Source organism: Chelonoidis abingdonii, chromosome 8, assembly GCF_003597395.2.
Source record: "Chelonoidis abingdonii isolate Lonesome George chromosome 8, CheloAbing_2.0, whole genome shotgun sequence".
Taxonomy (NCBI): domain Eukaryota; kingdom Metazoa; phylum Chordata; order Testudines; family Testudinidae; genus Chelonoidis; species Chelonoidis abingdonii.
The window spans coordinates 35,939,106-35,959,310 of record NC_133776.1 but is presented as its reverse complement, the minus strand read 5'-3'; the positions used below and the strand labels follow the sequence as shown (position 1 = coordinate 35,959,310).

The window sequence follows — 20,205 nt, the reverse complement described above, 5'->3', positions numbered from 1 at the left end:
ATTGTTTTTACAACATTATTTTTATTGTCCAGCCATACTGGAAGAAAGACAGGCGGCAATAGATGTAGTTTAATTAGGCCACAATTTTATGTCTTAAAATATTAACTTCAAATACCTGGGAATACCTAGCAATAAAGTACGCAGTCTTGATCATTTCTACCTGTTTGGAGGGGCTGCCATCAGCCTTCCCCCTTTCCGACCTTGTTCCATCTACCCTGTTGCTGGGACCCTGTAGCTCTTGTCTCATATGAAGGTTAACCAGATAAACTTTCTCTTTCCTCTCCCTCTGCTACCAGTTGCGGAGGGAGCCTTTAAAGGGACAAGCATCCCTTTTCTTCCAGCAACTTGGACAAGCACCCGCTGCATACACTGGCAGTAAGATTTTCTTCATTTTTATTATTTAATCTACCATTAAATTTGAAGAACTAAAGATGTTTAAAGCTAAAAACTTACAGTATTTAAAAAAGAATTTTTCTTAAAATGTAAATATTCCAGTTACCTGTCTGTGTAAGCGCAGAGATTTCCGTTCCAAAAATCAGTAATATGCAGCTGCATGCTCTGTATGTCTCCTTAGACCCTGCCACAAGACACTGAGTACATTTAAAGTGATAACGAGCAATTAGGATGTTCTTCCCTGTCAATTAACTTGAAGAATAATGAGCCCGAATAAGCACTGCCCTTTCAAAGGATGTGCATTTCCTAAAAGCATGTAATTCTCTGCTGTTTACAATTACATGGATGGTGAAACAGCCACTTAACACAGGTAAAGATTAAATCATATAATTGGAAACGGATAGATAGATGTAAAGACAGGTACCACTTAATCTGAATTTAAAGCTACCTTAATTTCTATATCTTTATTTCTCTTTCTTCTGCTACTGTTGTTATTGCTCTGCAGTTTGGTTGAAAGGTGGTGTTGCAGTTAATGTCCTATTAGTTGGAGAAATAAGCCTATCAGGATTTTAAAAGAGAGAGAATTTTGGTCCCTTTGTATAGTTCTGTCTTGGTATCTCGCCAGCCTGTACAAAGAGTTCAGTTACATAGTGTTTTCTAAAAGCATTAGAAATTTCTAGTGCAAAAATGAGGGTTGTTTATTGCTACAAAATGAATGCTAGGTTTATTTATCTGAGATTTTAAAAGGGTATTTTATTTTTGTATATATCTGTTTTAATTTGTATTATCAAACTGACATACAATGCTTAGGCGTGGTATTCCATAATAGAAGCCGCTGTGTAGATTGTTCATATTACTAATTTTAGAATGGCTATAGTCTCAATAAATTAAAATGATAGTTGTATATTGTCCTAAAGATTGTCCGAGATTACTTTTATATGTTGTTTTTAGGTGATTTATTCTTACATTTTATTTCCATTTATGATTATCATTATTGTAATGTTATATTGACCATAATCTTAAATCATAGATTTCTTCAAATACAACATAGAAAAGGATTGGTATGTAATAAGTACTTATAAATAGAAATCTGAATCTTCTGTGACATTTTAAAATAACAATTTGTGATGACAGTAACATCCTCCATCTTTAAGTTTTATATTATGAAAATAAAACATTCTGGCTGTTCATTTCTGTTTTGTGCTGATTTTGTGGCTACCTCACTGTGCAATTTTTCTGCAGCCACATCTCCGTAGAGCGTATGTTTGACTTGAACATCTCCTTTTCTAATTTTCACGTTTCACTAAAAAGAAAAATTCCTTGCATTTTCAGATGTTCAAACTACTTAATACATCACAAATGACTCTTATTCAGTGGTTTTCAACCTGTGGTCTGCGGACCCTGGGGTCTGCAGACTACAGTAGAATCTGAGTTATGAACACCTCAGGAATGGAGGTTGGTTGTAACTCTGAAATGTTTGTATCGCTGAACAAAATGTTATGGTTGTTCTTTCAAAAGTTTACAACTGAACACTGATAGTACAGCTTTGAGACTTTAATATGCAGAAGAAAAATGCTGCTTTCCCTTTTTTTAGTCATTTACGTTTAACACAGTACTGTATTTGCATTTTTTTTTGCCTTAACTGCTGCCTGATTGTGTACTTCCAGTTCCAAATGAGGTGTGTAGTGGACTGGTCAGTTCATAACTCTGGTGTTTGTAACTCTGAGGTCCTATTGTATGCCTAAGATTTCCAAAGGGCTCTGCATCTTCATTCAAAATTTTTTAGGGGTCCACAAATGAAAAAAGTATGAAAACCACTGTCTTACAATGATCTTCCTGTTTTTCTGACAATAGCTAAGCTTTTTAATACCTTGGTCTTCTAGTTTGATGAATAAATATCAAGCTGTTTTAATTTGTGTACAGACATTCAGTTTCTAGTGATTTGCACATGTCCATTCCACTTGAGATGTGTGTGTGCCCAGAGTTGGAGATTTTCCCTTTAATGCAGAACCTGTGGGGCAATTTATACATTCTCCACTGCCTCATGTTGCTGCGTGATGGTATGACAGGTGCAGCTGCCCCAGATCTCCCTCCATTTGTTCTGATGGCCTGTGATCAGTAGTCAGAGCACATCAATTTGCTTCTGCAAGTTTCTCCCTTCACTGGCAATTTATCTTCTGTTTCTGTAAATAGTTAATTAGTATTTGTTACTATTAGATTAGTATAAGATCTTTTTGTTGTTTTTTCTTGGAATGTGGGGTGTCTCTTATTTATGGGGTATCAACATCTGGTACCAGGGTACGCATTGGTCTGTACAGTTTTAAGCTGTGTGCTGGCTGCAAGAAATCTGTGCTGGAGCATGACCCTGCCTGAAGTACCCCACTGAGGGTCACATGCGAGACCAATGCCAGTTTTGCAGAGACTTCAAACACTGCACGAAGGAGGACGGGGACGTGAGACTGCACCATGTTCCCATAAAGGCTGTCCTAGATCTGGCTTCTGAACCTTCCTTCTTGGGTTGGGCACCAGGTACTTCGGCATCAGTGAGGCTTGCCCTATAGATATTGCTTCTGAACATTGGTACCAATTCTCTTCTTTGGTGCTGAGAAAGAAGCACAAAAGATAGGATCTTTCCTTGAAAGAGCTGAGATGTGGCTCTGCTAGAGAAGACAAAGGCAAAAGAAAGTATCAGATCCATCCTGGGCTTGTGAAATTTGAACAAATATATAAAGAAAATAAGGTTTCACATGATCACTCTAGTGTCCAGGATCCGGGGGACTGATATGCTGTCCTCAACTTGACAGATGCATATTTTAATGTGTCAATCCATCAAAACCTCAAGAGATTCCTAAAATTTCTGGTCAACAACATCCATTATCAGTTTCTATTCTTGCCCTTCAATCTGTCTCCTTCCCCTTGAGTATTCACAAAATGTACGGGAGTAGTGGCTGCATTCCTAAAGAAGATATGAGTGCATGTATTTTCTTGGACAACTGGCTGGTAAAAGGTCAATCCAAGTTTTAAGTAGAACTCAGTCTATGCAGGATCTGATCCCTTTTCAGTATTCTAGGTCTTTTAGTCAATGAGGAAAAGTCAGTCTTCTCTCCAGTTCAGAGAATAGAATTTATATAGGGGCAATCCTAGCCAGGGTGTTCCTGCTGCAAGCCAGATTCCAGACATTGAAACTTATATAGATCTCAAAACCCATCTGCTCACAACAGTAAGAAAGTACGTAAGACTACTAGGACAACTTGGACTCCTGCATGTTTATGGTTTGTCATGTCAGACTTCATCTCAGAAAGTTGCAGAGATGGTTAAAGTCAGTGTACTCTGGCTCGTCACCCACTGGACATGCTGATTTGAGTTCGTGCAAGAATAGTAGCCTCACTGGATCCAGCCAATGCATGTATGGGAGTTCCCTTCACCCTTCCCTTACCCACATTTGACTCTAGTTACAGGTACTTCCTCTCTAAGTTGGGGAACTGACCAAGAAACCTATGAACTCAAGATCAGTTGTCTCAACAGGATTTGGATATCCACATAGACATGTGGGGAGTTGAAGGCTATTCTTCAGGCCCTTCAAATCAAAGGAGAGACTCTACAAGTCCTCCTGGACAGCAATGCTGAAATGTTCTTCTTGAACAGGCAGGGAGGGGCCAGATCAGATCATCTTTGTGAAGCGGCAATACATCTTTGGGAGTTTTGTATCACCAATACAATACATCTCAGCCTTCCGCCTTCCTGATGTTCAGAACAGCTGGGGGGATCCATCACTTAGTAGACCTATTTGCTACTGGTCTCAAAAGAAAGTGCCAATCAGGTATCTCTGATGGATGCTTTCCTGCTGCTTTGGAAATACAACTTCTGTATGCCTACCCCTCCAATTCCAGTTGTTCTGTTGGTCAAGATCTAGAAGGTTCATGCTCACATGATCTTCATAACACTGTCATGGTCTCGCCAGGATTGTTTCTGCAATCTGCTGCTGTTCTTAGCCAGGGCTGCTTTGATTCTATCTCCAGAATCTGACCTGAGCTCCTAGGACCACAGTTGCTTGCTACATCTCAACCTAACTGATCTCCATTTTATGGCCTGGATGCTCCTTAGTTAATGCCTCAAGAGGAAGTGTGTTTGGGGAATGTGAAAAATGTTTTCAGGAATAGTAGAAAGGCATCTACTTGATATGCTTATCTGTTTGAAGAGGAAATGATTCTCCTTATAGTCAAAGCAGAAAGGGTGTTTTGCCAGTTCAGGTCTCTCTCCAACATGTTTTGGATTACTTGTTCTGCTTGAAACAAGGCCTATCAATTAGTTCCATCAGTGTTCCTGAAATAGAATGGACATGTGCAATCACTCGAAGAAGAAAAAATGGTTACTAATCTTAACTGTTCTTCAAGATGTGTTGCACGCACCCATTGCACAACCCGTCCTCTTTCCCCTCTATATCTGAATCCGACTGGTAAGAAGGAACTGAGAGGGTTCTGAGGCAGCTTTACGCTTTTTGCCATCATGCAGCAGAACAAGGCAGTAGAGGGTGCATGCGCTGTCCTGAGGGGTACTGCTATGGGAACAATCTTTGACTTTGGTGCAGTGGATTTGCCCACACATGAAATGGAATGTACAATGCATCTAGAAGAACAACAGTTACAGAATAAGTTAATAACTTTGTTTTGTATCTTCAAGTGCTTGTCCCTGTATGTATTCTGCACTTGAGTACACATGTGCACCATGTGCCTGAGTTCATAGATTTCTAGCAGTCGTAGTGTCCGTTGGTCTGAATGTGCACAGCTGTTATCCTTGTGCTCCAGACTATGAACAATTGGATAAGGGAAGTCACTTTCTGTCCACAAACCTCCTCAGAGTCTGGCTTTCCCTGCTAGGCCACATGGCATCGTGTTACAACCCATTCACCAGACTTCACCTACATTGCCTACAAGCTGTCACCGCTGCCTCCTCCTCTTTCTTCAGCGCTTAGCCAGACAGTCAGCCATAGCAATCATTCACCGTTTGGTCCATTCCTGCGCAGCCGCAAAATTTTGATGGCCTGAGAGTCCAACACTGGAACAGACTTGATGAACCCATGTAATAGGGGGTCTGCCTCTGGGCTGCCTCCACCCCTTGGTTGGTGGAATTTTATCCCAGATGTTATAAGCCAGCCGGAGAACAGCGTTTGCTGGAACGTCTTGTGGCATCCTTGCAACATGTCCTACAAGCCTGGCTCCAGTCCATTTACTCACCAGACAGAGACCACATAAACACCAGAGTGACAATTCCCACCAAGATCATCGCTTCTCTTCCATGATGGACAAACGTAACAGGTGAACAAGTTTGCTTTTTATTAAGTGAACTATGTTGAAAAAATTTGGAAAACTTCTTTTCCTAATGTTCAATAAAATACATATCCTAAAACAAAGGTCAAACAACTTTGTATACTGTGCAGAGGAAATTTGTTCTGACCATAAAAAAGTTATTCAAGGATAATCTTTGTTGGAGTTAGTCTTGATAGTGCAGATGTTCTGTATGGTCAAGTTTCAGCTCAAGTGGAAACAAACAACGTAGGACTCAGTCAACACCTTCTTAACTCGAGTTGAGACCAAGAAATAGTTAGTTAAGATATTATCCTTTCTGGAACCAGAATAGTCATAGTTCCTAAATAACAATCTGAGCAAGCAGTCGTGGTGGGACTGAAAACTGCAGAGAAATCTAGAGTGAAGGACAGATAACGTGTTTTACTGAGAGCCGATAATGAGGTGGTTTCTGAATGGCTTACACTCAGTGAAAACCTAAGGAGCCTAATAAATTAAAATATGCTGCTGTGTAGTTATATATCTCACAAGAGCTAGGGACAATCTTTGAGATGTTAGTCTTCCAAAAACCTTATTTAATATTGAACTGAGTAAGAAAAAGTCAAATAGTTCTTCCTGTTTTGTAACTGTCTGTGAATTTAAAACTGAGAACAGAATAACTAAACAAAAGGGTAGACTGTTTTTCCTTGGAGAAATAAAACTGTGTTGGTTAGTTTTCAGGAAGGTGCATGTGCCGACTTTAGACAATTTGCAACTCAGTAAAACCAAAAGTGGCATTCTACTTTTTATTATATTGATCCTTTAACCGAACACTTCCATTGTACATTGAGAAGTATTCCAAATTCCTTGATTCTAATCATCTAGGCTGGATTAAAGTAAAACAGTACCTCAGAGGAGAAGCCACCAGACTCTGCCAGGGGTTTAAAATCTGTATCAACAATTCATTTCTGTTGTAGTTACTGAGAGACTTATTGACTTTACAGGGCAGGTAGATGAGCTCAGAGAACAAAAACTATTATGAGACAGTCTGTATCAAAGGAGTTATGTCCTGTTTGATCTTTTCAGGACTGTAGGTTACTAAAAGAATTGCTGGAAAACTCCTACCAAATTTTATCTATCTGTGGTTTGGAATCCTTACAAAAGGACTGAACTTTGTTCTTTTTGTAAGTTTTCTGTAAGGGAGAATTGAGTTTCTCAGAACAGCAACCAACATTTATATATAGTTACATTTCACAGTTGGTTTTTTAAATCTTTACTTTGGCTCTTCGTCACTTGCGTGTCTCTTCTTTAGAGCGTTAGATGTTTTCTTTTTGAAAGTTAGCATTGTAACAATTTTTGCTGTGAAGGTTGCAGAACTGACTTTCTTTTAGTTCCTTTTTGGTATTCCAGAAGGGCAAGAAAATAACTAAGAGTCCAGTTTTTCTGTCAAGATGGACTGAGTTAGGCGAATGTAGATCTACAGTAGGAACTGTTATTTCTGTATTTTTATGTGCAGGGCAAGAAGTGTATTGATATTTGTTAGCCAACTATCCAGTACAGTACAACCTTAGAGTTATGGACACCTTGGGAATGGAGGTTGTCTGTAACTCTGAAGAAGAGGTTATGAACTTCAGCCACATGGGGGGTTGGGGTTGCAGCTGCATGAAGGGTGGAGGGAGGAGTCAGGGCTCTGGGCAGGAGGGGGAGAGCTGGGACTTCTGACCCTCGGGACGCGGGGACTCCAGGAGGGGAGTCAGGGCTTCTGCCCTAGAGGAGCACTGGGACTCGGTGCTTTAGACCTGAGGGGAGCACTGGGGCTCAGGTCTTCAGCCCTTTGGCCTCACTCCCAGTTTCAGTCTCGCAGGGGGCGCCGAGGCTCAGGGCTTCAGCCCCACAGCTCTGTTCCTGGCTTCAGCAGGGTGAGTGCATGCCAGGGCTTGGGGCTTTAGCTACGGTGGGAGCACTGGGGCTGAAACCAGTGCTCCCCTTGTATCTAAAGCCCCATGCCCCAGTGTCCCCCTCATGGGGCTGAAAGTGGGAGTGGAGCCGCGGGGCTAAAGCCCCAAGTCCCAGCACTTTCTTCCTCCCTCCCTCCCCAAACTGGTCTAAAGCTCTGAACCCTGGTGCTCCCAAGGGTCAGAAGCCTCAAGCCCCACCTAGACTAGGGTGACCAGACAGCAAGTATGAAAAATCAGGAGGAGGTGGGGTGTAATAGGTGCCTATATAACACAAAGCCCCGAATATCAGGACTGTCCCTATAAAATCGGGACATCTGGTCACCCTAACATAGATCCCTGACCTCCCCACCCTATGACTGTACCCCCCGCCTCCTGGCTGAAGCTTTAGCTCCGAGGCAATACAGTATTTCCTTTTGGTTTAGCACTATTCTTCAACAAAATGTAGTTTCAGGTGCTTACTCAGTGACTTCGACCATTTCAGTGGCATAACTTTCTTTAAAACTTCAATAAACATGTACTGCTTGAATATTCTTTTTAAAGTTAGTTTAAATGATTCTAATAGATTATCATTTAGGTCTTTACATACACTGTCATAATATTAAATTTAAATAGGCTTATTTTTTAAAAATAAATCTGTATTTTAATAAATCCTTTTTAATTGGTCTTTTTAAATCAAATTTTGTTCACGTTGACAGTGCCTTGCACAGTAGGATCTCTGGGAGCTGCTAAAATACAAATAATAATTCCAACTTTTAATATTTGCAGGTTCAGTAATTTATACAACAAATAGTAAAGATAAAATTGTGCCAAGAAGTACCTTTTAAAGATAACATATGTTATCTAATACAGATATAGGGTATCTATGATAGTATTAATCATTCATAGTGATTAAATCACTTTGGAGATGTTGACATTAGAGATGAAATTATAATGATATTTTAAGACTTCTCCAAAATGCTGCTAACAGCAGTCAGAACTTCCAAGTTGTACTTTTGCAATTAAATCTATCTTGTTTACAAAGATTTTATTTACATGGTCAAAGCAATTTGTTAGCTGCAGATGGGCAGGGCCTCCCAAAGGGGGGAGCAAGTGGGGCAATTTGCCCTGAGCCCTGCAGGGCCACAAGCCCTGGCCTGGCGGTGATCTGGGTCTTCGGCAGCATGAGGCCCTTCAGTGCTGTCGAAGACGTGGAGAGACTGAAGGGCCTCCCACCGCCAAAATGCCCTGCGAGCCCTGCCCTGACAGTGGTCCAGGTCTTCGGCGGCATTTTGGCAGTGGGAGGCTCTTCAGTCGCTCCGGATCTTCGGCAGCACTGAAGGGCCTTCTGCTGCCAAAATGCCGCTGAAAACCCAGAGCGACTGAAGGGCCCCCCGCCACCGAAATGCCACCGAAGACCCGTACTGCCGCCGCGTGAGTACAAGCGCCGCAGCTCCCCCGCTTTGCCCCAGGCCCTCTGAATCCTCTGGGCGGCCGTGCAGATGAGTATTTAATCACTAGAGGGTTGCATGCTTTGCTTCTTTAGGCCAAGCTCATTGCATGTACCAGGTGGTCCTTACATGCCTCCATCCTCATTTCACTGCTTATGTAGACTGAAGTCTGTGTGTTGTTCAAATTTTTAAGTACAAATATCTTTTCAGTTTTTTCTAAAAATAACATAAACAGCGAGAATCTGTGGATAGACTGTAACATCTGGCAATTTCACAGGGTATTGCTTCTAAATCTAATTTTGATTAAATTGTCTAAACCACTTATCTCTTCTTCATTGTTTATCTGTTTCATATTTTTTATATTTTGTGTCTGTTGGTAATTGAGCCTAGGGTCCAAAATAATACCCCTCAAATGTTTGGACCCTTGAAAGGGCTATATATATGTAATCAGCTGTGAGTTCATGTTGTCTGACAACAAGTACTACTTTTTGATAATGTGAGAACCCCTCCCCGACGACTTATGAATAGTCACAGCCCAGGCCCAAAGCAGAGGAACCTGGCTTTGAGAGCAAGCTACATTTCTGGTTTTCCAGCACTAGGTAATTGTGTATTTATCAAATGCTACACAAACTACTGTGGGCATATTTTCCCGTGACTTGCACTTCAGCTTATACACTATCTTACCCATATCATGGTCCCCCATACTCCTCCCCTGTGCCAGGGCTCTACTTTTTTTTCACCACCCTAAAGTTTCCTTTAATTGTCCCAAATTGGAAGTGATGGGTGTCTGTTACAGCTATCCCCCTATTCCATTTTGTTTTCTTACAGCTGTCCCCATACTCCATTTTGTTCTCCTCCTGTGGCCGCCCCTTCCCTGGCTGTTAAGTTGTTTACAGCAGGGCCACTGCCCTTCTCAAAGGGAGGGCCCCCTTAAGTGTGTTTACCTAAAAACCATTGCTTTCTCAAGGGATGGCCACTTGTGCAGTTGGGACACCTGCCTCTGTTCAAAGGGTTAGTCTGTTAACACCTGGTTAAACGCGGGGGCCTGGTGTCAGGGTAGGCAATGTCAAGCTGCACTAAGACTATTGTCTCATAGGCCTCAATGTGCCTTTTTGAGGTCAACTGACTGCACCAGGACTCTGACCAACATATCCTCTGTGCTCCACCTACAGTTGTCCCTGCCTCTCTCCTCCCTGTGACAGAGGGAGCCTGATAAAGTACTGGGGGAAACTCGCCTGAGTTTGCCATTTAAAAACAGAGACATTTTTAAAACTAAGATCAGAAAGGTTCTGCACTGCTGCCTGGTCTGCTAGCCCAGGTGTCTGGGGGGTCCTTTCTCTTCCGTCTCGTTTATTTTTGAGCATACCCCCGTTTTTTTAAAACCCCGCCACCCCACGAAGAAGAATTGCTGCTGAGAGATCTCCTGATTATTAGACCGACCTACCTTCTGATGTTCTTGCTGCTTTGCCTCTGCTGATTCCTTGGGGCTGGTAAGAATCCGCTGGTGAAACGTCTCTATACTTTTATTTTATTCTTTAGGCTGCTGGAATCGTCCTCCCAGCACCAGACTCAAGCTAAACTTGGTCGTTCTAAAACTTCCTAAATCAGCAGCACTTTGCTGCTAAAATAAGTTTGTGCCGCTGCTAAGCCCTGCTCCGTGGCTTTGGCTTGGGGTGCCTCTGCTTGCATGCTGTGTCCACTGCTGCGCCACCATCCTGGGACATACCCACTCTGGCCCTCTGTACTTCCGATAGCATAAAGGCTGCAACCAGAGTTTTTGTTTTCTTAGTTTAATAAGTCATAGTTTTGTTAAGATTAATAGAGCTTGTAGTTTCACCTTCTTGTTATATGTTGCTTGCGCTCTGTTGCTCTCTATAGGGCTTGTAAAGCGTGTAGAGTTTGACCTGCCTTGTCATAGTTGCGGCGTTGTGGCGCCGTATAGTTGCTTGTATAGTTTTTGCTTAGAATTGTGATTATTTTGTTGTTTGTGCCTAGTCGTGGTTAAGATAGATAAGGTTTTTGCTACTTGATTCGCCTTCCACTTGGTCCGATCTCCCTCTGTATAACTTTGTCCTGTTTTTCCCGCGGCTCCGCCGCCCGCATTGTGCTCTCTCCGTGTCTCCCTGTTAGGACATCTTGCTGCTTTTTTTCCCTGCATCTTGCGCGACGCCTCTCAGGGCCTGTTACATATCCTTCCTGGCCCCGCCACTGCGCGTCTGCATCACCTGTGAAACTTCCCAACCTTTGCCGCTTTTGTTCCTTTGTTGTCCGATGGTCTGCTTGTTGCTTAAGAACCTCTCTCTAGCCCCGTTGTTCGCTTACCAGGCCTCGCGGGGTCCATGAGTTTCGTGGGCGCGGACTGTGTGCCTCATTAGGTCTGTGTCTTTCGACATCTTTCCGCTACCGTCTTGTTGTTGTACTTCAGCTCTCTCAGCGCTGCGGGCCATATATTCGCACAAATGATTGAAGCTATGAGTAGCTTCATATATTTCACGTTGTATCGAGCGATCGCGATGATAGCTTGTGGAGAGAGAGAGAGCACGGTTTATTATTGCGTTTATATGCTAGAGGAGCAACGCGAGCCCGTAATATAGCTATCTACAATTGCTGCTAGGAGTTTAGGAGCGAGCGGAGAGGCTTACGTTGCATTTTTCTTTGTTGTTTACACATTCGGTTTAATGGCATTTCACACGTGTTGCCTAGAATTCGTCGTCCTATGATATGAGAGTTCGTTGATGGTGTTGGGCTGCGTACTGGCATTCGCCCATTGTGCTGTAAGTTCCCCACTTTTCGTTAGGCGCGCGTACGTGATCGAGAACTTCCCCTTTAGCACGGTCTGCGCTCAGTCGGGGCAGTACAGAAATCTTGCGGGTGGCTGCTCCCCATCCATGGTGTGCTTATGTCGGGAGTCGGGGGAGAGACACCGGAGGTCCGGCCGCGGCGCGTCGCCGGCTCTGCCTTGGGATCGATTTTTATTGGAACATTCGCGAGACTTCCTGTGCGCTGTGGGTACATAATACGAGAAGTGTCAGCCAGCGCGCCACCTTGGCTCGTGTAATGGCGCTGCGCTCCTCAAGATTCGATCACTACCTGCTGCAGGGTGGGAGAGAACAGAACTATTTTTCGGTGGGCCACGATGGTTGGTGTTCCCCTGGTCTGCCTGCACGAGTGCGGCTTCTTCCCAGACAGGTCATTCACGACTGAGGTCTGTTTCGGGGAGTGCCAACGATGTATGGTAGAAGAAATAGATCGTGCTTCCAATTGCGTGGTGCCCGCTCGTGCGGTCTGGCGCGAGTTGACTGCTGCTACTTCGGGGCTTTTTTGCTGTCTGTCGTTTCTGTTCTGTCGAACGATAATTCATTGTCTTGGTGTCAGATCATCTTAAACTCCAGAAGGCAGGCGCCGGATGCTGAGACTTGAGGGTGGTGGTTGAGTTACGCTCACGGCTCCAGGCTGCTTTTCGGCGGTGAGAGTGTATTTGTAATGTCGGCCTATTGCTAGCTGGTTCGTCTTCGGTCTCGTTTCGTTCGCTAGTGGTTGCTTCCGGAGTGAGAGTTTACTATCGAATCTGGTTAGAGATGAGGGGTCGTGCTCGAGACCCGGAGTGACGACTCTGTGTGTCTCGCGCTATGGCTATTTCAGACGGCTGGTTTGTCGCTGGATTTTCCACGTCAGTAGGACTAAAATAAATAAGGGGGTCTGGGTCCCATTGATTTCTAGACGTTTCCTATATCTATTTTGAGAGTATTGATGTCGTATGGTTCTCCAAGTGGTTTGATGTTCATTTATTGGTCACTGTACGCTAGCAGTACAGGTAATGTATCATATTTGATAGGTAGGGCTTATTCTCTGTTCAGTGGGGGAAGCAACGATACTTAAGCATATGGTGTGTTAGTCGACTTAGCATTAGCCATTTGAGACCATGACAAAAGATGTAGATGGAGTATTTAAACACTCATTTCTTACATTGAACACTATCTCGTCTTTAGAATATTGTGCTGATATCTCTAGTATTGATGGCTTCACTGGCGTTAGTTTTCTAGTGTTGCTTGTGGGTTAAATGGAATCTTAAACAGACGGTATGTCTATTTGATTATGACAGACTACTAGTCCTCTGCTTCTAAGATATTAATATGTTTCCGTCCCGTCGGTTCGTAACCTTCAGAGTGTCGCCACGCAAGCTGGTCGTTGAAGTACAAAGAATCGTATGCTCCTTTACAACGTGTATATAGTAGGATTGGGTGATCATACTAGATTCCGTGGTACTCAGTTGCGTGGCTGTTTGAAAAAAGTGTAATAGGTAGTACTGCGAGCAGATAGGTGTTCGGTTGTGGAATGTGCAGACTGTAATTAGAAACATGGTGGCAGAGAGGTTATCTACCGTGAGGTGTCGTTTGCTTTGAGTTTTTTTTAGTAGAGGTTGAGAGCACATAGTCTTTTTTTACAAGTGGCTTGTCCAGCTGTGGTGAACTTCCTTTTGGATGCTCCTCCCTGCTGCGTTGTGGGAGTCCTACTAGTCGCAGAAGAACAGATGGGTATTTTCGTTCTTTTGTGATAAACTCCTCGTTGGAGTAAAGATTTGTATAAAGGCGCGTCTGTGAGTATTACAGTCACAGCCAAACCCTTTTTCTGTTAGTATAATCCATCAGGCATCAGAATGGTCTTGGCATGCTCTTGTCATCTGGGACTTTGCTCCGCATGGTTGCTGGTCGTGGTTGTGATAGGGTGTCACCATACCCAGATAACTTACCTGGTTGGCTCGGAGTTGGTCCTGCGGATGTTTCAATTGCTCTTTCTATTCCTTGTCACGTAGGCTACACAGCAACCTGCGGTTTTCAGTTCCAAAATCATGTAGTGAGTTCGCGGGACTTCATACACACCTGTTACGCGAGACTCAAGTCGTAATCGCCAACTTGTTCTCGTCTTTGGTAGTGTTTTATAGAAGGTCTTGATTAAGGAGGTCGTGTTCTTTCGCTCTCTCTGTCTCCCATCTCCCCTCCGGGGGTGGCATCTAGACATCGTGTTTAATTTCTAATCCTCCGCTGTGCTATAGGTCGTGGCTGGTCTAAGTGTCTAGTCTCTTGTTAAATGATAAAAAGGTCTGTATAGGTGCTGCCATTGTCGTCTAGTATCATGAACTCATAACACTCTATCAAGGATCGCTCTGTGCCATGGCATTACTTTGTTATTTGTGAGGTGTGTGATTAGTGGTTGGGCATGTTTTCACAAGAGACTGCTCGCCTGTAACTGAACGACGGCGCGGGGTCTTGTTCTCTCTATGTTTTGTGGTTCTAATCTTCACTCATTAGTTTATGCTTGCTTCCGTGGGTGCGGGTCTTTTCGGAGGGAGATGCTTATTTTTGCTCGCTTTATGTTTGCATTTTGTAGCATCGAGCACTCCCTTCGGGTGCTTTCTGTATGTTTTTTCTTTCGATGTGCAGATGACGAGGTAAAGTCTCCTCTGGGTCCTAAGCATGTTCGGTATCTCGATCCGAGCGCGGTGTGCGCGGAGCTCGCCGTCACGGACACTTGGGAGGTCGTCTCTGTTGCCTGCTCTCTCACCAGATCGTATCGTGCTCCCTCTTGTCGGTTGTTTCGTCTTTAATCTTGCGCTCCGCGATTGTGCCCAGGTAGTCGGCCAGCCTTTTCGCTTTAGTGCATGGAATGCGACAGTCAAGAAGTTCTTTTTTGTTAGGGTGTGCGCAGTATAACGGCGCCCGCGGTTGTCGGTGCAGTTGCGGTATAACTGAGGAGGCATATCCGTTTTGTCTCCCTTGTCTCTTAGTGTGTTCCGATGGCCGTTTTGATTAGGACTCATTCTTCTCTCTCCTTGGACTTTTGATTATCGTCACCTTTGAGATGGTGTGAGATCTCGGCGGCTGCTTACTATGACTGTGCAGCAGAGTGGGGCTCGGAGGTGCGAGGCGGGGTGTGGAGGCGCGCGTGGGTACTAGGGATATAGCTTGGGTAGCATTGTAGGGCGTTGTGGAATGACTGTCCCGACTCTGGGGAGTTCGGCATGGGCCAGGGCACGGGCAGCGAGTTTCTCAGCTGGCCTATGGGTAGAGGATTTTCTTGGTTTTCAAAGTTTCTGGGTTGTTGATGAAGGTGTGCATAATAAATAGTTCATCATTTTATTAGGAATTGTTAAATTGCATCAACTAGAAAAGGTCAAAACTTGTGTTCTTGAGGTGTTTGTTGTCGCCCTCGGGGGGTGCTCTTTGTGGGGATGTGCAGTGGCTGCATGTGCACCTGAGGTCCAGAGATTTGGGTCTTCAATAGCAGTGTCGACGGTGAACTGCAGGGCCTTAGCAACCTGCGCCCTGCGCGTGTGTCTGTAACGTGAGGGCAAATGGCTTGTGGTTCACAGAGCCACAACCACTCTTTCTCTTTCAGCTTTCTTTCTATGCCCCAATTGTGGTCTTGGAGGCAATGTGCGCGGAGGATCGTTGACGCGATCGAGAGTAACTGGGATGGATGGCTGTCCCCTACCTCTCTGTTTGGAGGCAGAAGCCGTGGGAATGAGCAACGCAGGGAGGATTGTGACCTCTCCATGTGATGGGTTTGTGGGCTACCTCCTTCTTCTGTTGCATCCTTCTGGGGCAGTCTTGCCTCCGTTTGGCCACGGTCATCGTGGGGGTGTTTGTCGCCGTTGCCTTTCTTAGCCGTCAAAGAGTAGATCGCTGGGCTAGAAGTGGACTTTGATCTGACCCGTCGCATGCTGTTCTTACAACACGATTTGTAAGAGAGCTGCAGTTATAGATTTAGATCATTGTTAGATACGTAGGTTGTTTTGGGCGCTAAAGTGTGGTGGTTCCGCACACTGTGCGTTTCGATTTCCTCCTTGCCCCTCGGTCTTTTGTGGGAATATCCCAGGAGTGGTGTCGCCCAAATGACGTTTGCCTGGCAGGGGGTCTTTGGTTGTTTTTGCCTTTTGCTCTTACCAGGTTATATGCCAGTTTTTCCGTCTTCTCCGGTGCTTGACGGGTGCCTCTCCCATGTTTTTTTTCCTTGTCTCTAGCGCGTTGGCTCGAGATCTTGTGTCGCACCCTCCTTGGGTTTGTCTTCTCCAATCCAATCGAACATCAACCTATCCGGTGAGAGTTGAGCTGAGGGAAAAAGAGATGGATGACATCGAGTGCGCTAGGCCAGGCCAGGACATTCGAAATGCGCTTATTGGTCAGCACGGGCTTTGGGCAATAAGAGCGAGACGTAAGGGTGGGGAAAACTTGTAAGCTCCAGTATAACTATCGAAAAGTATCTAAAAATCTTATAACGCCAGTTGAGGAGAATGTAAGGAACAGCCAGTGACTGGTTCAGATCAAACGGTCCATCTAGGCCCAGGATACTGGTCGTTCTGATAGGTGCCATCGGTCGAAGGATTCCCAGAAGGGGACTGAACAGGAATAGCGTAATCCATTGACAAAAGTCCGAGCCTATTCACGTGTGCACTGCATTCCCCCAGCTTCTGTCAAACAGAGGCTGGGGACCATCCTCCAGTTACTGTTACAGTTCATCTCAACCGCAATTGGTAGAATGAAAACTGGAAAGGTGGTTGGTCTGTGACACCATTATTGCCTCAGTTCAGAACACAAGCAGGCGCAGGTTGCAGTGCAGTTAAACGGACACTGCTATTGGAAAATCTTCTGGCCTCAGGTGCATGGAGCCCATGCGAGGCTGCCCACAGAGATATAGGGCTCTACGCGGGAGGGAGGGCCCTTAGAAGAACACAAAGTTTTATTTTCTGTTGAGCAATTTGACATTCCTTAATAATATTATTGAATATCCTTTGTATTTAAGGCATGAGCCTTTCAATATAAGTGAAATCTTTGAACAAGGATGCTGAGGCGTTCCCTGAGGGCCGCAAGAGCTGAGGAACTCAGCGAGCGGGCTGTCGAAGCTTCTCAGAGGTGTGAGCATTGCTACAACTTGAGATCGTGTCCTATGGCGCTTTCTCCATAGTACAAGCAGGATCACTTCCTTATGCAGCGGCCAAGGACATCCTGCACATCTATCGCCAGACTCATTAGAGTGCAATTGCAATGTGTTTGACAGGACAGTCGTGTTCCACAAGGCTATGGTGGAAGCGGGGGGATTGTGTCTCAGTATCATTGACGTTCCATTACTGCAGCATAATCTGTCGTCCAAACTAGGGGCCTGATTTGAATAAACGAAACAAGACCACTGAGATGAACAAAATTTCTTATTATCTTACAATCAGCCTAGCACCGTGGAGTCGGACCTTAGGGCCATGACTTCTTTACCTCATACTCCAAAACCCATTTGTCATCATATAAATAATTCTTTAGCCTTGGGAGCGGACTAATTTGGTGCCATTCCAAACGTGCAGAAGAGGACGCGAGGTACTGTTAGCCTACAAGATCTTTTAAAACAACAACAAAACAAAACAATACACAAAAAATATTCCATGGACATGTATCCTTGGTATGTATCGATGAGGGCTGGGTCTGTTGTTGATCAATTGTATAGGCACCCTTGTTCTTTTCTTTGTAAAGAAGACAGTTTGAGAAGCATTTGGAGAGGGGTGAAAGACATGCCGTCCATATGTTTGGAAGCAAGGTTTGGGCCTGAGCCCTGCTCGGTGTGGGGTGCGGGGGAGAGAGTAGACGAAAGAAAGTTCGCCTGTGTCTAATCAAGCATCCCTGTGGCGTTAACATCTATGGTCTAATTAGAAAAAAAGAGTAGGACCGGTTGCTGCGAGTTAAGTCTTGATTTCTCACGCTATGGTGGGGGGGATAGGAGAGTGAGAGGACTCCGTCATTTTTCTGTCTGAAATAGACCTCGAGCTTGTCTTGGCATAAGGATATAAATAACGAGCGCATCTATCCATAGGATGGAACTTGCGTGTAAGTTGATCTGTTCCTGTAGCACTTCTCACACAACGATGCGCAGTATTAGGAGCGAGCCATGTTTTGTGCGTCACATCTGTTCTGGGATGCTTGCTGTACGTTAATCATTGAGATTAAAAAGTTTCCTTCGTGCCGCGTCATCACTATGATAGTTCGATCACCTTTTAAAAAGTATTTTGAGAGACAAGATTGGTATTAGTCCATTCGTCTTTGGGAATATAGGAGGTCTCCGCGCCCTCAATGGAGGGGATAGCATCCAAAGCGAAGGCTGAAACTGGTCAAAGTCCACTGTAATAAACGATCTGTGCTCTCACGTTGTCTTAAAATTACAAGAAAGACATAAGTAGTTAACTTATGCCATGCAGTTGGTAAGTATGACAAAGGTCTGCAAATGAAAGGCAAAACATCCGACCAGTGTGTCATGTAGTGGATAATTTTTACATCTTTCCTACTTCACCGACCGAGCTAAGCGGCTACCACATTCGGGTACTGGTAGTACATACTACTGTCAGTTGAAACGGGATCTTTGTTTACTCAGTTTACCATCTTGTAGATGCATGTGAAGCTATGGTTACAGCAATGACACGGGAGGGAGTATGCTCCCATATCGCTCTAATAGCTGTCTTTTAGAGCATTCCATTTACAGGAGGGAAGGAAAATTCTCATTACAGGGCATGCATATCTCGAGAATGATGTAAATTCTATTCGTAAAGCATGTGTATGTAAAAAATTTTAATGTTTTACTGCGTTAGTAATGCTCTTCTATCTAAGGTGGCTAAGCGGTGCAATCCAGCAGCTATTGCTGTCTCCCTGAGCGAACATGAGCCCTAATTCAATTTTGATTCGATACTTGTGTAGGTTGTGGCTCATAATGTAAACATAGAGAACTATCGCGTGCACGTTGCCGATATTATGATCCCACCTCATATTTAAAAGATGTTGGGCGAAACCGGTTCTGGAATCGAATGGGGCTAGGACTATTTTTTATTTGGTATCCAATGCTGCTCTGAGGAAAATTAGGAAGAGCCGAGATTTGTTGACTAGTGGGCGGACACGAGCAGAGTCTCGGCTAATGCCCGGGGGGCCCATTCATCCCTCTACCTAGTTTCTGTTACTGTACTATAATGACGAGACGACAGGCTGATAGCAGATCATGTAATGTCTCTTTGAGTCGTAATACTATTCAACGTCGGGTGCTCACCGGTTTCTTTTGTCTGATTGCTTTGCGATTTTCAAGCTCTGCACGGCTGGAGTTTAAACGTTGTGCCACGCAGTAGAAGTATCATCCACAAACAGAAAGAGAAAAAGAATGAGCAGGCAGTGATGGCCAGATTAAAGAGGGGAAAGAATGGAGGGCTATGAGAAGCTCATCCGTTCCGTCATCACGTCATGTTGCCCTCCTCGGTAATAAAGCCTGAATCTTTTTGGCGTTGGGCTGATGAGACCCAGTTGAACACCAGGCCTAGTGCTGCCCCATTGTCGCTGCCAGCAGGTATTATGGGATCTTGGGGATGCAATCTACCCACACGGTGGGGTGCTAACTTTAATTCTTTATTAACGGAAAAAGGAAATGTGGTAGCGGAATTTACCAATAAATCCGAAGGGCTAGGGTGGTAATAGGGCTGGTTACAATAGACAATCGATTTAGGGAGGGTTTTCTTATCTGAAAGTGTGACGGGGGAGGTTCTATACAGTTTGGGGTACAGTACGTGGGGTCAGCACAATGGATACAGTACAGGTCAATAAGCCAACGCAACTTTAATATAGGACAATTCTAGATACAGTGTGAACATGCAATAGTACCAAAATAGAAATGGCAATAATAAAATGCGTAGCTTCTATATAAAGATTGGTAACAATCTTAATGATAGAATTATTTGATTTGATAGTTGGTTGGTAGGCCTTAGATACAAATGTAACACAATGGATTATTAATGTTACAAGTAGAAGTCCTACTCAGCGAGATGGGTGATAAGTGAAATTATGATATGTACGACAATACGTTGACTTAATTTTTGAGGTTCTGTGATAGCAAGAGTGGGTACCTAAAGTGGGTCAAGGAACAGGAGGGGGGGTGAAAGATTAAGAGTGAATCTGCACTGAGAGGAGACGTGGTTCTGGAAGCAGCGAGAGCTCTGGAGCCCCGCAGGGTATAGACAACGGTAGAGAGGGTTTAGCACAAAGCAGTACATACGAAACAAAGGATACAGCGGAGGGCGGCAAAGGTCTTGGCGTAAGTTTTCCACAGGGTGATGCAGACGCGAGTGGTGGGGGG

At 44.3% G+C, this 20,205-nt stretch overlaps 1 protein-coding gene across 14 annotated transcripts in view; it reads left to right on the top strand.

The window, feature by feature from the left end:
* The window catches only part of RHBDD1 (rhomboid domain containing 1), a 103,653-nt gene that overhangs the window by 57,981 nt on the left and 25,467 nt on the right, over nucleotides 1–20,205 (top strand). The gene's annotated exons all lie outside the window — the stretch shown is intronic.